We start from the raw sequence: 20,472 nt of genomic DNA on the forward strand, positions 1-20,472 counted from the left end.
GGCGGCTGCGGCCGGGGGAGTGGCGGGTCGGCGAGGCGCTGTGCCCGCCGGAGGGGGAAGGCTCTGGTGTTGGAGGCAGGAGTTGTTGTTAGGCCTGGGTGCCTGTGACTAGCCCATGGTGGGGAGGGAGCGAAGCGACAGGCAAGTGCACAGCGCTCTTGCGTGTTTGTTGTGGAAAGGGAGAGAAGTTAAAGGCAGGCTTTTCTTATCGATTGGTAGCTACCGGATTTGCTGCCTCCGTGTATAAATGTGGCTATATTCTTACTATTTGTAGCTAGTCAAAGGATGGGAATAATTCTCATGTGCTGGATGTAGCTGGATGAATCTGCCTGTATGGTTTATATCATGTTATGTGATAGATTGAGCAGTGTGTTTAAATTATGGGGATACAGATGGTGGGCTAAATCATTTTACCACTATTCCTTAATACACGTGAAGTCTTATGGATTTAAAGTGAGAGTGGACAAGGTTGTGTATATTGTGAGAAGTAAGGGGATAAGCTGGTTGGCCTGTAAGTGTTGTGGAGGAGGGAGGCTCTGGCTGGTAACCTTACATACAGCTTATAGGCACAGTGGCAACAGGTTGCTACAAGGTTTCAAACTTGTTTTGTTTAGTGGCCCGTGTGGTCATGCATAATGTGTGAGACCTTCGTGTGTAATTGGAGATGGTTTGTGGACAGAAAGGCATGCATGTTCCTACTGCATGTAAGCTGGTTTGTCTGGCACCTCTATTGAGGGTTGAAAAGGATGTTTGGTTGTCCCCAGCTGAGTGAGCCTGTTTCTTGTGTGTTGAGACCAACAGGGGCAGCAACTGGAAACATGAGAAGAGCTGCAAATTGCTGTCTCTGCAATAAAATTGAAAGCCTGGTATTTGTTGTTTAGCATATGGAATGCAAATTAGAAAACTTTTAGCAAATGATGCATGTTGGGGATGTGGTAGCGCTGTTTGTAGGTATCTTTCTTTTTGACAGATTATGTCAGGTAGCACAAACTCTCTATAAGGGCATCAGTGAACTCTTCTTGTGGATAAATTAACAAGAATTGTGAAGGGGCTTAGGTACCTACTGAGAAGAAGAAATGAACGGTGGGTAGATTTGGAAAGGGAGGAAGTACGATGAGTTCTGGGGATTATGCATATACAAGGTGAAGATTATGTTAGGCTATGTATCCGTATGTGTATCTATGCAAAAGGGAAACTGGAGTTTTCATACTGCTGAGTTAGTGGGAACTCCAGTCTGTGTATGGAGAGAGGAGGCAGGCTGTTTTGCTGAGGATATGAAAAGTTGAAATGGTAGGGTAGGGGCTTCCAGATGTGTCCTGAGACTTACTTGCAAGTAAGGGATTCTTTTGCTGCCTTTAGTATGGAGAGAAGTACTTTATAGTTGTGACAGCCTATGGAAACTAAAACCATTAATGAAGATGATAGAGCTTATGATTGTTATGAATATTATCAGATTAAGGGCTATGGAAAAGTCAAGGGGTTGCTTTTAAAGGCTTTTTTTTTGTTCTGTTTGTTCTGTTTATTCCACTGTGAAAATTGTCCATTAACTTCATGTGTATGCTTTTGCTGAAACTAGCATTCCTAATGGTGTTGACAGATCACCAACTAACTAAAAGCACATCATCTAGTGTAGGCAAGCCCTGTGTGTGTGTATAGTGAGCTCAGTTACCCATTCTGTGATTAACATAGTCTCTTAAGGTGCTGAATGTCCAGAAGAGCTACTCCTCCCAGAGTGGGTGATTGAGAGCAGTGAATATTCCTTATTTAAATATATTGACCCCATATTACAAAAGGGGGAGGCATGCTGCAGTTGGCTGTAAAAGATTTGTTATCTGTGAAACATTTATATTGCAATAATGGGTATCACTTAATTCTGTCTCTGGAGCAGGGCTTATGTAGACTACTGCAAGAGGCTGCATATTAAACAGTGAGGGAGAAGTGAAATTTCAAGTTGCTGTTTGCTCAGAGAGCAGTGTCCACCTTGAATGAAGACTGCAGCACACCTACTTAAATGCTACTGTGATGTACTTTCTATTTTTTGGTTATTTCTATTTTTTCAAACAAAATGAAAATTAAGTTCATCATCTTGTTAACATCTTGGGGCACCAGTCCACAGGAATGTTTAGATCCAACATACAAGCCTATTGCTTTAGCTTAGTAAGACGTATATATATTTCCCTCCAGTCAGCACTGGAAGATAGCTAACCATTGTTTTTTTGCCAGCATTGGCCTTACGAAATGAATGGGAAGGCTTTCTTTTACCAAACCCACAGTCCACTGCATGACAACAGGTCATGCCTAGCTTTGAGCCTATTTTTCCCCCCTCTAATAATGATTCTTTCTGCATCTTACTGTTTTACCAGATGTGCTCTGTTTCGACACTTAAAATCTTGCCACATTGTCCAACCAGTGTTTTCACTTGTCTGGATTCGCAGCTGCACTCTTGGTTCTTTTCTCTTCTCTGTGAAGACAAAAAACATCTGTCAGATCTTGGGCCCTTTGGAGACCCACGTGCTTTGATCTGAATGTTGGTTTCCTCAGTAAATTGGAGAGCAGTGATGATCTGTTTCAGAAACTGTTAAAGTTCTTGCTGCCCTGACTTCTTCCCTGTTCGTCACTCTTGTTATTCTGTGCTTCAGTTATTTACTCTTGACTGTCTTCAAGCTTCTAGACTTACGGTCTGTGAATTGTGGCTACTTCTTCCTCACTGTCCAGCTGCTAGCAGCGTGAATGCAAGAGGCAAGTCTTTATGAAACTACAATAAAGGGTTTGGTTTAACCCTGGTCTTCAGCATATTTTAGGAATAATTTAGTTGTAAAATCTGGACAAGTATATGCAGGTTCTTAGTAAGAATCAACTTCTCTTTTCTCTTTCAGAATCTTATAGTCTGTTACTTGAAGCTATGTTTTCATAAGCAGTGAAAGATATCTCTGATACCCAGAACAAGAATGCAGAGTTTACCAAAAGATCATCAAAACCATTTTTCTTAAATGGACAACCTTACAAACCACCTCTGACTGATGGCTTTCAGGCCCAGGCAGGTATCTAGCATGGAAGATTTCAGCCAAAGTGTTTTAAATGTGGCAAATCTGTACAAGATTAACTACTACTAGTGTGGGCAGTCTCGACCCTGCTAACAAATTTTGTGAGCCCAGAAACTTACAGTGCTGTATTAATGGTGTTTTTAAGGTGATGACTACTTAAGGTAGTATCATGTACTAAAACCAAGTAAAAATCCTGAATGAGTGTCACTGTCAAAGAAAGAAAAGTGATCTGAAAAGCTTTGCACAGGATGGTATAAATTGAGTCGAGGATAACTTCTTGCAATTTGGCGCATTCCATGAGACATTGTTGTGATGATAAAAACATAAGGATTGCCAATGAATGTAGGTTAAATTAGTTTTTCAGCTCTTAGAAAAAATTATATTGTGAGAGAAGGCAAAAAGAGGTCCTCATATAGATATCAACAAGAGAGAATACTCTTTATCTCCAAACTAGCCATTCTTAAAATTTCGGAGATTATTCAAGCCCAGGTATTGTTTTCCAAGGAAAAAGTTGCTCATCATTCCCTCCCTCCTTCCCCCAGCATTATTAGTTTCTCATTAACATTACTTCTGTGTGTCATTTTCTGATGTTACTGCATTATCAGAATAATTCTATCATGATGTAGGTTCCCTTCCTTTTCTATGGGAAATAACTTTTTCACCAAGTTGTCTTCTGTCTGCACAGTACAACTAGACCCTTCAGTCTGTTCTCACAAGAGTTATTAACAGAGATTCAGCTCAAAGTCAGTTGACATAAGGATGTTTCAGACTAGGTTATTGAAGTGCTAAAGAAGACTTATTAGTGTATATGGTAATGACCAGTTGATGACCACAAACTTCCACTTAAGTCACAAAGAAAAGCCTGCCTATCTTTGCAGTTTTCAGGGGATTACTGGGTGTTAACACAAAATGTCGTCTTTAGTAATCCTACTTCTGTGTCTGCACACCAGTGTAGGAAGTTGACCTTTACCGAATGTAGAACTAATATGGCTCTGTGTTGTTAGTATATGAATTAAATATTTTGACCATGAAATAATAAAATAAGATTTTTGTTGTGTGGAGGAGGTACATCTTATTGTAATTATGACCAGTGCAGCAGTGCATACAATTCATACAGAATTCTGTTTTCAGCAGTTATTCTTCTGTCATGCTGAAGTCAGATATTACTTGTTCAGGACTGATGACCTTGTATTTAAAACCTTGTGTAATTTTCTTAAAAAAAAAAAAAAAAGTGATTAGAGAGGCCACAACTTGCATATGATAACAGTATTTGTAAAGAATTAATGTTTTGATCCAAGTAGAAAACTGGAACTAATAAATCTTGTGGTAATACTTTATTAAACACACAAACTGTTAGTCAGTTTATTTAAGAACCAGTGAAGCTCTTAACTGGGCAGCTTTGTAGGTTAAGCTACTGTGTAAGTGATATAAAAGACTTCTGAGCAGATATTACTCTTCCTTTTGTACCAGTATCTATAGTGGAGCTGCTCTAGTGGATTATTGGACTATTTTTCAGCGTTATTTGAAAGGAAAAATATTGCTATAGATGTACGTGGCATGTGAAATATGTAGATTTTTGTTTTTAACTTTGCTAAAAAATAGGTTACTGTGTTCAGAAAAGTTTTCCTAGATATGTGACTTGACACCCCCTTAACAAAGGTGTAAGCAAAAATAGATGAGTGATGAGATGCTGCTGCTATGGTCACTCAGAGAGAAACATTCAAATCCACAATGCAATGATTTTTTTGTAGGACTAGAGGGGTGTGTGCTGGCAGCTCAAGCCTGCTGGCTTAGTTACCATTGCTTGAGGCACTTCTAGATGAATGGCCAGTGTCTGCCACATTGGTTATACTTACATTAGCATGTAGTACACTGCAATTGAAGATGATTCTTTGAGTGGCACAATAGGTTATTGAAGACCCAGTGTCTAAGGTGTCCATCTTTCATGGGGTTCTGTTTCAGACTAGTTAATCTGGTTCTGTGGAATGAATACCCAGCAGCGGGTTGGAAGGTACTGGGTGTAATCCAGTTCTGGTTTAGATCTATGATAGATGTTCAGATCATGTGCTCAGAAACTACTGAAACATGAAAAAAGCATAGTAAAAGGGATTGTCTCAGATTCGCTTCAGAAGTGTGCTCCTGTTTCAAACTGAAGTGCTAATGTAGATGTACTTCTTTAAAAGGCATCTTGGAGCACAGCTGAGGGTGTTGAGCTGTGCTGGTGGATTGGGTTCAAGTACTGTCTGTATGTAGTACTGCAGCACTCCTAGGTGCTGTTGTCAGGACTGGGGCAATTTTGCGGTTGCTCTCTAAATAACTTTTTGCGTGTTTATCTTGAGTGGTAACGATCCATACCAACAAATTATTTTTCCTAATAATCCCTGTTCCCAAGCTGTTGCCTTAATTTTGCAATTGCATATTAAAATACCTAGTATTAAAATGATAATTTCTGGAAAGTAGTTACTTCGTGGCATTATGTCGATTAATCAAGAATGAAACTAGTAGTTGTGTGAGGGGAAAAAAGATTATGAAGCCTCGTTTCCTGTGGCTTTGTGTCTTGTGGTTGAATTTTTCTGGGTATAGTACATTGTGAGCTCTGAAAGTGTTTTCATGTGTTTGGGGCACTTGTAATGCATCTGTTCTATATGGCAAATCATTACCAGTAACATAGCTGAGCTCCTGCTACATCTGCCCTCAAGAGGGGCACAAATTTTGATCTCTCCATGCCTGACTGCTCATTTTCACAAGACGCGTAGGATCTGAACATCTCTGAAGTATTTACCTTTGTGGCTAGTTTCAACAAAACTTATTGAGGGAAAACCATAGCTTAGTTTCCCAAGGTTGTATTTTCTTTCAAATAACGATAGCTTCTGTTTTACTGCCTTTTTTTTGTACTTACCGCTTGTTCAAATCTCTTTCAGAAGAGAAGTGTTTTCCCTCACTAATATTTCAGATAACATACCTAGAGGTAGGAAATGGTGTTCCAAATAGGAATAGTCAGTTTCTCTTACTAATGGATGCTGAAAATCTCTTCTCCATAGGGCAGATAAAATTCTTGGGAATATCCAACCTGCTCTTCAAACAAACTCCAAATAAATATAGATAAGTCTAACATTATCTTTGATGTATATTGTAGGCCTTTATAATGATTTGTATGGAAATGGAGACTAGTGATACACCCTGATAACACACCAAGTAGTTTTGGAACATGATTTCAGGAGGGAAGTGAATGAACATTTGAAGATGAATGGCTTATTGAAGCTTCTGGAGTATAGCTAGGTTAGATTATGAGAGTAGTAGATCGGGAGTTGGAGGGGGAAGGGACTTCTGTGATTGCCTTTGTGACCTCAAAAAGCTGCTGAAATTGTAATACACTTTGAAACTTTTCGGGTGAGAAGTACTATACTGAACCAAAATGGCACTGCAAACTGAGTTCTGAGTTTTCTGTCTTCAGTACGTAAAAGTTAAAGAAATTGCTCCTTCAGGTTCTATTTTAAGTGGGTCTGTACTCAAAGCACTGACTTCAGAGAGCTTTCTGTAAAGCTGTAAAAGGTGAATTTAGTGCAGATGTTCTTCAGTTTCTTCTTGCTCCTTTGTGCTTCTGCTGTTTGCCTTGTATAGTAATAAAATACTTGTGTCTTGTTTTACTTGTTCTAATCCCAACAGGAATCTTTTTTTTTCCTAGGCAAAAGGTGCTCTGCATGCCAGTTTATGCGCAAGGTGTTATTCAGACATAGTACTGCTTGCAGGCCCTAACACTTACTGTCTAGCATCTAGTTTGATTCTCTTTGGGGCATTTGAGAAAAATACTTGCAGCAGAATTTTTTTCAAGAAAAGGATGCTTCCTTAACATGTACCTACAACCAAGATAAACATGAAATGCTTTTCTGACTTCAGCTGTTTTAATATTTGAGTATAGCCCTAATGGGGGTAGGTCTGCTGAGCCAGGTACTGGTCAGTCCCACATCTCAGAAGGTATATGTTCTGTCTGTTCTCTGTGTGTGTGTGTGTGTGTGTGCGCGCGTGCAAATCTAAAATGGTCTCAGCTCCAGCTCAGTAGAGTCCCAGTGCACAATATCACCTGTTAGCATCTAAGAAAGTCTCACTCTGTCGGTCAGAACTGAAGTGCTGCCCCTTAGGAGATGATTACCAGTGTCTAATTACAGACGGGGTTTACAGGCATTTTTAGTGAGTATCATTAAATACTACTGGGATTAGTACATATAGGTGTATTGAACTGACTACTCAAATGTGATGCTCATTTAGTCACTAGCTTACGGTGTTTTCTGTCTTTACCTCTTCTGCGGGAGACTTGCATCACAGCTAGGGATTTATTGTTTCACTTTTTTTCTGAAAAGCTGCCCTCTATTGATGTGCCTTTTTGGTGTGTGTGTGTGTGTGTAAATAATACTATTTTATTACTCTTCTTAATTTTTAAATACCCAATAGTTGGTCTGGATTTGTCATTTCTAGTTATTCTTCTTACTACTAGCTTAGGCTGGTGGATGAAGTTATCTTTACTGGAATTATTCAAAGTCTAGGTTCTTGCTGCTTTTGTTATTTTGGGGGATGCTTTTTCTAGACTAATAGACGGCTCTACATAAAACTTCAAATAGTAGGGTCTTGCACATTAAAAAAGCTCTTGTGAAAGCAATAGCTAGAGCTGAAGTTTTTTTTTGGTGGAACTTGTTCTGTAAATCCTCTATAAGCAGTTTTTAAGCAGTCTTGGAGTACCACAATTGGACTGGTGCTTAAAAGATGACCTAGGTATATAGTCATTTAAAAGATGATTCAGTAATAGCAATTGCTTATCTTGTAATTTATTTTTTTTTCAGCCAGCCCTCCTTTAGTTTGTATGCATCTCTTACATTGTAGAGAAACAAGACTTTAAGATGATTCAGTATTTTAATACTCATTTGTGGGATCGAGGAAAAGACAAGCATGCTACCTTTGTGGATACTGCTGCTGAAGGGTGTTGTCATGTCTAGTACATAGGTAAATTAATGATGTTTAGGCAAAAAAGTTAATGTTTCACATTGATTGCTGGAGTCAAATAGCTGTGCAGTCTCCTTTGCAGACAGATCTGAGAGCTTGTTTTTGATAAGTGATCAGTGTTTTTAATAAATAGTAAAAGCAATAGTTTAACTTTTTCCTGTGTTTTACAATTGAAATAATTATATCTGTAGGTGATGTAGAAACAAGGCATTGTTATTTTGTATCCTATCTTTATCATACTGGAACAGTAGAATTTATTTTACTTCTGCTTTCTCTTTGGTTTGTCTTACACTGAACTATGTCTATGCTTCTGTATGTTGTCTTCACTATGTATGAATAAAAGCCTGATACGTGCTAACAGCTGTGGAAGACAATATGTAGCTTGTAATATTAAGTCCAATAGGATGATTTCCCACTTCCTTAGCAGGGCTGGGGGGAAATGCATCAAACATAAGAAGTTCTAGGCTGGAGAAGAACTTCCCTTAAATATTTAATGAACTCAGAATAGAAGCTGTTGTCAACCATAATAGCTTTACTCTGCAGTCGTGACTACTGTAACAGTATGAACTTGAAAAGATGAGTGTTGTCAAAATTAAACTTATATATCTTATAGTATGTTAAGAGTATATCTTAACTTTTGGAGGGGAGAGGATGAGGATGTACATTGTCCAAACAACTTTTTTTTGGATGCAGTGAAATGATGAAATGAGGCTTGACTTACGGAGTTGGCGAGTGAGGAGATAAAATTTCAATGCACATTAATATCTTTCTTGAAATGAAGCGTATGTGCCCTGTTGTTGCCGATGATAAGGAATAGAATTTAACATGATCACAAAACAGTCACTGAATCACAGAGTCTCAAAATAGGTGGGATTGGAAGGTGCCTCTGAAGATCATGTGGACCAACCCCCATATTCAACTTGGGGCAGCTTCAGCAAGTTGCCCAGAACTATGTCTAGATGGGTGCTGAATATCTTCAAGGATGGAGACACCACAGCCTCTCTAGTGGAAGTATTCTGATTTTTTTTTTAATTTATTTTTTTTAAGACTAATGTATACATTACTTTAAAAATAACATGGTCATTAAGTATATCTAAGAATATAAAATACTTCTCAAGAAAAATATTTTCCATGTAATGAGTTTTCCTTATGTCTGAATCTGTACAGAAAGACAGTAGGGCTCACTCTGGGAAAAGATACATACTAATCAGTTATGATTTGAAGTGAACTTTTTTCAGTGTTGCTTTTCTTCTTGTTCAGGAGCTAAATGCTATTGTCCAAACGAAAAATTGGGGTAGCAATTCCGTAATCGAAGTAACTTAATTTTTGAAAGGTAATAAAGGTCTATTCAATCTTGAAGCCTGGCTATGTTGTCAGTTCAGGGAAAAGCTAGTGTGGTGAACCTGATAAATCTCTTCATCTTGTCTTTTCTCTAGGCCTTTTTAATATTAAAGGACTAGTTGACACAGAAGTTGCTGTATAAGGCGGATGTGACAACTTTTTAGTAAACATCTTTAACCATCATTAGTACAAAAAGAATCAATGAGCCAGGATAAACTATGAGCAAGCTGCCTTCTGCTCAGCTTATCTTTTTTCATTTTCAAAACTGTTGATTCTTTCCAACTAGTGTTTATCCTCTCTTTACCTTCAGTCAAAATTTGATACTGCTACTGCAAGAGAGAAAAAATGAATTGAGGGAGAAGAGGAATTGAAGAATAATGCTGCTCTTGTTGAGGAAGGAAGCCAAAATGCTATTGAAATAACTAAGATCATAAACTTGTTTAGCACTCAGAGTAGTTCAGAGTAAAAACCTGGGTTGGCAGAGCGCTATTTGTCAAAGGTTTTTATTGCTGTCTTATCAGTGAATTTTGTTTTCTGTTTATTTGTCTGGTCATGTTAAAAAAACCCCCAAACCTTTCATATCAAATACTCAGCCTTTTATTACCAAGTTCTGCTGGCTGCTGCTTGCTTACTGAAATGGTCTCTGAGATGTCATGACTCTGATAGTAGCATGGGTAAAGAACAGCAAGTGCAAGTTCACTGCTGGCTTCTGTATTGCCGGGGAATGAATATGAGCCTGTATATTTTGTGTATGTGTGTGTGTGTTGTTTTGTATTTTCTTGTTACTTTTTCATTCTCTAATTCTGTATGCGGTTTCTTTGAAATCATTTTTGTGTTACCTCCTCTTGGGAATGGAGGATGAGGGAGAGGACAGCTTCAGTCTGTACTACTTTTCTCTGGAGTTTGTACCCTTTTCCCCCTGGACTGTGTATGTCTGTGTGTGTGTGGGAATGCTACAGGTAGAGGAAAACCTCATATGTAGAATGATCTGTTGTTGTTATGGAATTAAGGAGGCAGGGAATGGGCAGACTCATGTCACTGTCACCGTGGAAGCAAAGATTTTTAGAAAGGCTTCTGGAGAATGAAGGGATGCACTTGGGCAAAACTGCTGTGTTTAGAGAAGGGAAGAAAAATTAAAGTGGGCTGAAAGAACATAGAATCATTTTTCTGTAGAAGAAAAGCAGTCAAGCTTACTTGGTTTGACTGCCAAAGGATAGTGCCTTCAAAATGAAGAGACATGGCAGAGGTAAATTGAAAACAGTTAAAGTAGTAGCTAGCATGTAATTCATTTGAAGCTGCTTTTTTTTTTTTTTTGTTGTTCGTTTTTTTGTGTTGGTTTCTAGGCTTAGTCTTATACCACCTCAGTGAAAGTGGTTGGCACTAAATACTTCTTTCCTTTGTCAGTCAGACTGTTATTTCTTTGTGGCCTTTTTTTAAATGAGTGCAACATCTTGGAGACTGGCTTACTTTATGGATACAATATCACTTTGTTTTTGTCTCTTCACTATGGGGAGTTGGTATCCTCTACCCAAACAGCATTCAGTTGTATGCTGCCTAACCAATGAGTCCCTTTTTTTGTTTTGGGGGGGTTAAAGATGCTTAGAATCACTCCCCCCCCCCATCTCCGTTTTGACACAGTGTGTTAGAAGAGAGCTCTTTCTAAACCTCAGCTTGCACTCTGGCATTTGCTGTGGGAATTCATTCATAATTATGGCTCTTTCTTTAAGAAAAAGGTTAGTTCTTTGGTAATTACCAGAATAAATTAGCAATGCTGTGTTTATTGCACTCCTCTGTCTCTGATCATGTGCTTCTCTTTCTGCACATGTTGATACTTGGCTCTGTCAAGTCTCATGGTGAAAAAGTTGCTTGAAGTGTGTTTGCTGCTTGCTTATTGCTAGTCTTTGCAATAAATTGTCTTTTAGTCTAGCTCCTTGAATTGACTTGCTACATGAGCACAGGAAAGCACCTTCTGGCTCAAAGGTTGAATTAGAAATGTACATGTGGGAGGAGACAGGTTCACAGCAGTATCAATTTAGTTTGCTGAGTTGTCAGGAGACTCCCCTCAGATGTTTCATAAGAGGTGCTTTAAGGTGTAGGTATTGACACTAGGTATTCAAGCTAATGGTCTGGATGCGTGATAGCCTATCTTGGCACTGGAACTCCTAAATATACTTGGAATGTGACTGCTGATGTCTTGCTTCACAACCAGGCTTGATTTGTTGTCTCAGTGGCTGCCATTCTCTGAAATGCTGCAGTACATCTCTTGCCTGATATTGTTTCTGTTCTGATTTGTTATAGCAGAAGAGAGTTTAAATTAAATTTAAATGAGAAAAAAGAAGAGGAGACAATATTGGAAGTCTTGTAGCAGTGCCAGTGTTAGTGATGTCACCAGCTGTGTTGCAGTCTTGAAGTAAAAGAACATAGTCAAATGTTGATATAAAAATCTGCAGTATAAGAGATGGACATTCTTAACTTCTGCATGTTCTCTGAATGCATAGCATGTTACAGATGATATTGCTCCCCTCACAATGATCATTCCAGTTTAACTAATATTGGCATTCACTGACAAGAATATCTTTATTCTATAGGAACATGAGAATACAGCATAAACTAACTTTGCATAGCAAAACTCATGGTAAAGATTTTGTTGAAGCTATCGAGTGAGCCAAACTGTTTTCTGTGTCACACTTGCAAATTTCCTTGGGGGATAAGAGGACTGTCTCTGCACCTCCAGATATTTCCCCCTTCATGATGGAGGGGTTTACTAACTTGCACTCAACCCATGATAGGAATGGATTGGGATGTGTTGAGTTGTGAGAAGTGCTCAAGCAAATAGGGATCGTGGTTCAGATGTTAAAGATGCAGTGCATCTTGTCTAATATCCTGTCCTTGACAGTAGTCTGACATACATAAATTCATAATTTTCCTTTGATCAGCTCTTTGTCCCGCATTACTGTGGGTGAGTAAACACCCACATTTGACTTGCATTGTCATTATGTCTCACTTCTCATCTGAGGACAAATGAATTCTAGAATTGGGAGTGTAATGTTGTCATTTACATCCTGTAATATTTGACAGGATCAGGCCCTTCATGTAGGGGCATGGTTCAAGAACACTACTGAGCTGACATAATCTCTTCCTCTCACCAGTGCTATTTTCTTAATTTTTCTTCTGTCCTAGCTCTAGATGATGTTGGTTATACCCTGATTTATTTTGGTAATCCATCACACACTTCCCCCCCCCCCCCCAGTGGTTTTATGCCAGTTAATGAACTGAAATGGTTCAGCAAGAGAAGTTTGAATTCCAGAGCTGGCATGGGGAAGATAATAGAAGCTCACAGTCTGGGGAAAGAAGGATAGGAAAACGGCACTGTTCTTCTCTGGCAGCCATGGCTCAGCTGTATTACAGTTCTGTATCCTTAAAAGAAGGTAGTAATGTGACTTATGCCTGGAGAAAGTGTTCTAGATCAATGTGTTCATAGACTTTGATAGGTGTTCTTTTATACGATCCCAGAAAGATGGTGGTTTCTCAAGACATCCTTCTGTTCTTTGTCTTATGCTCCTTTGCAGTTTCATGGGTCAGCTTCGTGGCCTGTTCTCCTTTAGCAAACAGCAAGAGTAGCGTACGTGTTCTAAAGTATTGAATCACAAGTGACTTGTAAGATAGCTAGCTCATGAAAACTTGTTTCTGAAACGTGTTTGATGTGTGGGGTTTTGTTGTTGTTTTTCCAAGAGTGTTTGAACCAATTTGAAAGCATCAAAAATTCTGAAGGCTTCTGACACTGACAGGTAGACTATGAACTTAAAGGGAAACTTAAGCTTTCTCCAGGGGGTTCATGTATCCTATATTGTTTCTGTGTTCTGGGGGGAAAAAGAAACAAAAAACAAAAAAACCCACCTTCCTTCCCCCTCCACCCCTCCTTTATGGGGCCTTCTTGCCTTGATCTTCACTGATAAGGTCTCACAAGCCTTTGTGCTTATGGACAGGGTTCAAAGAAGAAAGGAGCTACCAGTAGCAGAAGGGGATTGAGACAAGAATTTCCTGAGAAATCCTGACCTGTACAGGCCAATGGAACCAGACAGGATGCAGCCAGAAATGATGAGTAAACTGGTGCACCAGATCATCTTAGCTCTTAGTCTGGATAACAGTGACAGAGCACTAGAACAGGTTGTCCGGGGAGGCAGTGGAGTGTCCTTCTCTGGAGATGTTCAAAATACACCTGGATGCAATCCTGTCTAGCATGCTCTAGGTGACCCTGCTTGAGCAGGGAGGTTGGAGTAGATGTTCTCCAGAGGTCCCTTCCAACCTTATAGATTCTGTGATTCTGTAGATGGGTGGGCTACTAGATAACTGGAAAAAAAAATGCTGGATTGTCAGGCTCAAAGAGGTAGCGGTTAATTGTTCGTATTCTGCTTGGATGCCTGTTAGAAGTGGAGTTTCCCCGGAGTCTATACTGTGACCTGCTCTTTTTGATGTCTTTATCAATGACATAAAGGAAGAGATGGAATGTACCTCTCTCAGGTTTAAGGTAGACCCTGAAGTAGGGAGTGCCATTTGTATGTTCAGTGGTAGGGCTGCCCTTCAGAGAGACCTAGACAGGCCAGAGGAATGGACCAGTGTGAATCTTGTAAAATTCATCAAGGGCAAATCTGAAGTCCTGCTCCTGAGGTGGTCTAACCTCCAGCAGTGATGCAGGCTGGAGTCTGACTGACTGGCTGGCCTATAGCTCTGCTAAAAAGGACCTGTTTCACCCTGACAGTGATGAAAGCGAACAGCTTACCAGACTGTATTGACAACAGCATAACCAGTAGATCAAGCAAGAGAATTGGTTATTCCACTTTAGTTTGAGCTTGCTTGAGATTTTCTCAGGCTACATCTGGAATCATGTCTCCAGTTTTGGTGAACAGGAAGGATGTTGATAAACTTGGGCAGGTCTCCCAAGATGTCTGGGAAGCTGGAGTATGTGAACTTTGAGAAGACACTGGGGGCCTCTCATGCTCTTGCTTTCCTTGGAGAAGTGGCTTGGGGGGGACCTAATATCAACCATCCAAGACCTATGAGGATGGATACCAGGAAGATCAAGCTAATCTACTGAAATGCACAGTGAGAGAACAAGAGATGGTGGTCTTAAATTGAAATGTAGAAAAACCTTTGCTTTGAGTGTACGTGTGGTTTTTGTGTGAGTGTGTGTTTAACAGGTTACTGCAAATCCTGCAGCAGAGAGATTGTGGGATCTTCTCTCTCTCTTTGGAGATTTTCCAGGACTGGACAAAGCCCTAAGCAACCTGGTCTGAGTTTAGCATTGACTGGCTTTGAGAAGGAGATGAACTAGAAGACCTCCAAGGTCCCATCCAGTCTGAATCATTCTATGAAAATTTAACTGTGACTTAAATAGCCAAGTTAACCAGTTTATTTTTATTTTATTTGGAAACTCAGCTTCTTATTTGAGTAGCATTTGTTTCTAGTGCCGATAAATAAAATAGCTTGGACATAATCAGTTACTCTTGTTGACTATTTTTTGAATGCATTACTGATGCATTACAGTTCCTTGAAATCTGTGCCTATTGTGTTGAATAAGCAAGGTACATTAATTGAGTGCATTATTCATTAAATAAGTTTGTTTCCTCTGAGCAAGAAATGAGAAATATTCTCTCTCTATGTTGAAAAAGCAAGTTGCTCCAGAACTTCATAGTGATTGATGCTTTCTCTCTTGCCTTCCTTTATCCATTATTCTGAATGTTGTGGTAAAACTAAGTAATATGTAGAGCATTTGTTGTTTGTTACTACACTGTCCAAAAAAGTATTTGAAGAGGAAAATGGTAACTTCTGGGATTGCTCCAATTCCCTCTTTTCCTAGGCCTATGATAAGAAGCTGCTGTCTCAGATTCTACATGTAGACTATATTCACCTCTTTCAAACTGAACAGATCATACTAGAGAAGTTAACTTCAGTATATACTGGTATCTTTAGGCATGGTGAGTTTAACTGTAATTGTCCTTCAGGATAATGATTCTTATGATTTTGTGGGGAAAACCAACTTTGCTTATTTCTTGTTACCAAGATGATTTTGGTGAATAGTTAGCTGTTTTTTTTACTTCTGTTTGTGAAGAAATCTTAAATACCTAGTGACAGGCTTTTTGAATACAGTTTTTATTTCTGTATTTGAGACTAAGTTTGAATCTCTCTCTCTTTTTTTTTTAAGTCCTCTTTGAGTCTGGGATCTGGATAGGCTCTTGTAAATGATTGTGTTAATATTTTTAGACCTTCCTTCCTCTCTGCCCTTAAAGATGCATGCATACACACAAACACACATGTATTTCTAGTTTGCAAATGAATTTGCGTGCACCCCTGTGAAGGCAGTGCATAATGACTTTTTTTTTGGTATATAGTGGCCATTGAAAGGGTTGGCTGAGATCACCTTCTCTTCATTTCCAGCACGTGGAAGTTATTCACGAAGTCTTCTGCTGCAGTACCTCAGAGAAGTAGGAACTTTGTGACTTAGTCACTTCTGGTAGCTCATGTGTGTTCTTAGTGCCCATTAAGAAGTTGCTTCTAAGCAGCTTTTGAGCTATAGATTTTACTGAGTAATGGGTTAAACTAGGAAAGAAATCAGTCAATTCCTTCATCTTACTACTTTCAGATCTGCAAGTTTTTGTGCTTTATTCACTCCTAATAAACAAAGAAGAATCTCTTAACTGAATCTTTATCAGAAGGACAAAGATCTGAAAGAAATTTGAGTCTTGTACTGCATTCAAAGAAAGACCTTCAAAATAGACCATGAGCAAGCAGAAAGCATGATTTCTGAGGTTTTCGAAATAGAACTATTTTGAACTTGTTAAAGCTTTCTTTCTACAGTATTTATTTATGCAAAATACTATAAATATTATTAAATACTTCTGCATAATGTTGTAAGTTATCAGGTGCATGTAAGCTGGCTGTGGCTGTGTTCTTTACCTAAAACAGTTAAGCAAGTTGCTATGTGTAACTAACGCTTACTATGCAAGGCTCTCTTTTGCCTACCGTACATGTTCATATTTCTAAAACTGAAATACTAAGTTGCATGATGAAAAACAGAATGTTTTACTAAATTGGCAATGTGTTAATGACTATTTCTGATCTACTTCATGAGGTCCTGTGCTAAGCTTGATAAAACTTCTCTTTGGATATAATGTGACAGCAAAGGACAGATTTGGTGCGTTTTGGGAGGAATGGTGGATGCATGTGTGTTGTCTTTTTTAGTAAAGCTGTAGCTTCAAGCGCCTATGTAATTGTCATCTGTCTGCAAATTAGAGAACTGATCAACTGATAGGAGTCATTAATATCTTCCAGCAGAATGATGATAATGCCTCCATCTTTCATGCGACCTTAAAACAAAATGTTTAATAAAATGTTTGTGATTATGTCTCTTCTCCCTCATCCCCTTAAACTAACTGCTTAAGAAAGATACAGAGGCATCCTGTGTGAGGAGGAAGAGTGGAGAACTGTAACAAGGACTAGAACCTTTAGCAGATAGGAAAATGAAATTCTCTCTGTTGGGATGAGTTTCAGGGAGAGTGTTGGGGGACTGTACTGCTGACAGGGCTAGCCGGTTCACAAGAAGAACCGGAGAAGTGGTTCAGATGAACAGGCGTGCGTGTGCACATCCCTTGCAGAGACAACAGATTGTGGGAAGGGGGGAATGCAAGGCTGAAGTATCCAGCCATAAAACAGATGGTGGAGACATTAACATGGAGTTACTCAGAGGGACATGGGAGATGTTTTGAAGACTGGAAAATACAAGTAGCACTTAATGTGTGCAAGTGGATGCTGGTTGCCTAAAGCTACCCCCTCAATCTTTTCTGAAATAAACTATTGGAATTGGCACTCACTGTGCTGAATTCAGCACCCATTTAGAGTTTCAAATCAGCAGTGTTTTGTTCACATAACTATTTCTAATTTGTTGTGACGGTGTGGTTTTCTTTTTATATAGTGGGTTTACTGAATTATCTATTTAATTCCCAAGCTGAATGTCTACTTTTCTTTCTGAACTGCTAAATTCATCAGATTTTTTCAATTGTCATTCTGTAAAGGCCTAAATACTTAAAACGATATCCCTTTGTGAGCCCTGATTTGATTTCTGTTTTTGTTTTTTGGTATGAATACCTTCTGCAGAGTTTAACTTACTAAATCCAATATAGAGTGTTTGCAGGATAAGCTTTATATATAGTAAAATGGTAAGACTGAGACATAAGCTTTGGAATATTGAAATGCATCATTTTAAAATGTCTTGAAGTGTTGCCTCTATAAATGGGATGACTGAGTAGAATATCTACCCCTTGCTACAATTAATTTTTCTTTTTTTATGTAGCTTCACACTAAGGCGTTGTATCCGTTGTCATTCACAGGCCAGTGAAGGGATGTCTTGCAGCCAGTGTTACGTAGGAGCAGTAACCTTTGGAGCTGGGGATGGTGTCTTTTAATCCATGTTATCCAAATTGCCTGCAGCTGATGTCTGAGCTGGTGAATAACATAAATATGAATGTTGAATTATTAGCATGCTTGCTTCCCGGAATCCTTTTTGCTGTCAAGTCTGTGTAGGTCTAGCATTGCTGCATTGACTGCCTGTAATGCCCTTAAGCACCTTCTCCAATATTGATTTCTCGAAAACTGGCATGGTCTCTTTGCATGTTAGTTCTAACATTTTTGTTACTAAAATTGCCCTTTGAATTTCTGCAGGTATAGTTCAGCATCTATTGCAGTATTTACATAGTGGGAAAATTAAAACAGTTTTTATTTTCTCAATAGATATATCTAAAACTTCAGCACTGAAATATATTGCAAATTAAAAGAATTTAAACTGTTTTGATTAAAAGTGAGTCAAACTGATGTAGTGTGGAACTGAAGCAGCAGTACTAATTGGACAAAACTGTCTGAGTATTCAAGCTTGCAAGTTGCCATATAGCTGCTTCTTGCCGAGTACTCATTGGTTTAGGTGACAAGTGGAGCAGTTCAGATAGGCTCAATGCAGACACCTGAAAAAGATTTCATGTATCCAAGCAATGGTAGTGGAGACTGCTGCCAGAAAAAAGGTAATGGAAGTTTGCTTCACTCTGCAGTTCTAGAGATAGTTGTTAGACTTCAGACACTTTGCTAGAAAGTTACTTTAATGTGATGAAAAAATTAAAAGTGCAAGGGCAGATACTTTGTTATTTGAAGTAGTCTGACATGCCCTGTATGATCTGAAACTTGACTATCTGTAACATACTGGAGACTATCTAGAGTCCCGTGATATATGCTATTCATATAAATTCTGTTACAGTATGGAAGAATATCATGGCATATCACTTAAAATCAGCTGCTTCTTTCAAGCAGTTGTTTATATCCAACTTCTTAAGTGCTTTGGGATATGCCATATGTAAAATGAGCCAAATCAGTTTACCTAGGTTGAATTAGAAGGATGATAAATTTGTTTTAGCCACTGGGAGCAACTCTCACAGCATACTGGCCATCTTAGGAGTTCTAAGGTGTCTTTGCTTATCTTAATGTTGACTCTGTTCATGCTAACGAAACAGTTTTATAGAGAAGGAATAATAAATACAAAAACATTTCTTACCATGGATGATACTACAAGAAAAAGAATTGAGGTTCTAAAATTGTATTTGAAGCATAAATAACGTGGAAACTGAAGTCTCCAAATAGAAGTCATCATAATGTATGGTTATCCATAAATACTAAATTTGACTTAATTCTTATGCAAGATTAAATTTTTTGTGTGTAGGCTGTTAATTAACAGATGCTTGAATGATTTCTTTCCAAGCTGTATGTTTTGTAGTAAATGTTGAAACGCTTATAGTGTAATAAGCTTTAATATTTGGAAGCCTATAATAGTAGTATTCTTATAGTATTGATTTGAGTGTTTCGGTACAAGGACTTTGTTATAGTGATGGATTACTTCGCCTCCCGTTTAATTTAACTCATTTTGTGCATAAACCGAGCTAATGGTACCATGACTAAAAAAAAAAAGTCACAAATGGATCCAAGTGGTTAAGTAGTATGGCGGAGTTTATACCGCCTATCGCTGTCTGCACAGGAACTTTGGCAGTGTCTGAGGTTCAATTCACTCTGCTATGGTGCCTCAACTTTAGTTCATTTATGTGTTAAGAGCTTCCCTTTGAACATGAGGGAAGGATAGGAGTATAACTTGCTTTTTTGGACAGATGAGAAGTCAGTCTCCTAATCATCAGTATCATAATTAAAGCAATTAAAGAACGCTTTTGATATCCCTCGTAAATGTGATGTGAGTTGATTTCTCTCATTGTTAAATGTGTCAACATTAGAGAATTCTTGCTGTAATACCAGTTTCTGGTGCAAACTGAAATACTGTAATTTTGTAATCTTCTTGTTTTGCATTTGAAATAATTCAAGCTCCTTTTGGGGCTTTTAAATTTTGCATGTACTAAACAGTGTATTCCCATTCAAGACTGTGTGTCTTACAACTAATGACATTTCCCTATCTTAGAAGTATAATATACATATATTGTGATAGCTTAATTCCCCTGACAGACAAAACAGGATGCTGTTGTGCCTTTAAGAATCCTGTGTGGGTTAGTTGTTCTAAGTGTGGGATCTGTTCAGAAAGACTTATCAGAAATGAAGTTTAAGCTTTATTTTATCAGAAGCAGTAGGAATATAAGTTGCAACACTGAACTTAAATAATTCCATGTTGGTGTCAGTGATTCTTTCAAAATCTAACTTGGTCTCATTGCATTGCTGATCACTGAATGATGGTCAGATTCTCTGCCCAGATTTTTTTTAAAGACTGTTTTTGAGTGCTGGCTGCTAGCTGGTTTAAAAAAAAAAATCACTGAAAACTGTGAAGCATTACTAAAGATTCTCTACAGAGAATCTATTTTGTGAGTTCTTTCTCTGAGGAGCTTGCAATAACATTCGTCTCTTCCACACTTGCTTTTATACCTCCTGACTCTATCCCACTGTTAAAGCATCTTAAAATTTTGGAACTTAGTCACCTTTGCTGTCTTAGCAATATATATGTATATAAAAAAAAAAGTAACAGCAATGTCAGGGTTCTTAATGCCTTACCCTACAGTATTTT

At 38.5% G+C, this 20,472-nt stretch overlaps 1 protein-coding gene across 6 annotated transcripts in view; it reads left to right on the forward strand.

The window, feature by feature from the left end:
* PPM1B (protein phosphatase, Mg2+/Mn2+ dependent 1B) overlaps window positions 1-20,472 on the forward strand; it is a 69,746-nt gene that overhangs the window by 670 nt on the left and 48,604 nt on the right. Inside the window, exon 2 of one of the 6 annotated variants that reach the window (XM_085315856.1) lies at window positions 17,765-17,879. The exons of the other annotated variants lie outside the window; for them this stretch is intronic. The gene's annotated coding sequence lies outside the window, so the exon portion shown is untranslated. The remainder of the gene's footprint in view (window positions 1-17,764; window positions 17,880-20,472) is intronic. 6 annotated transcript variants of the gene reach the window in all.

This window comes from Rhea americana, unplaced genomic scaffold, assembly GCF_003343005.1.
Source record: "Rhea americana isolate MKP2758 unplaced genomic scaffold, rheAme1 scaffold_44, whole genome shotgun sequence".
In the NCBI taxonomy this organism is placed as follows: domain Eukaryota; kingdom Metazoa; phylum Chordata; class Aves; order Rheiformes; family Rheidae; genus Rhea; species Rhea americana.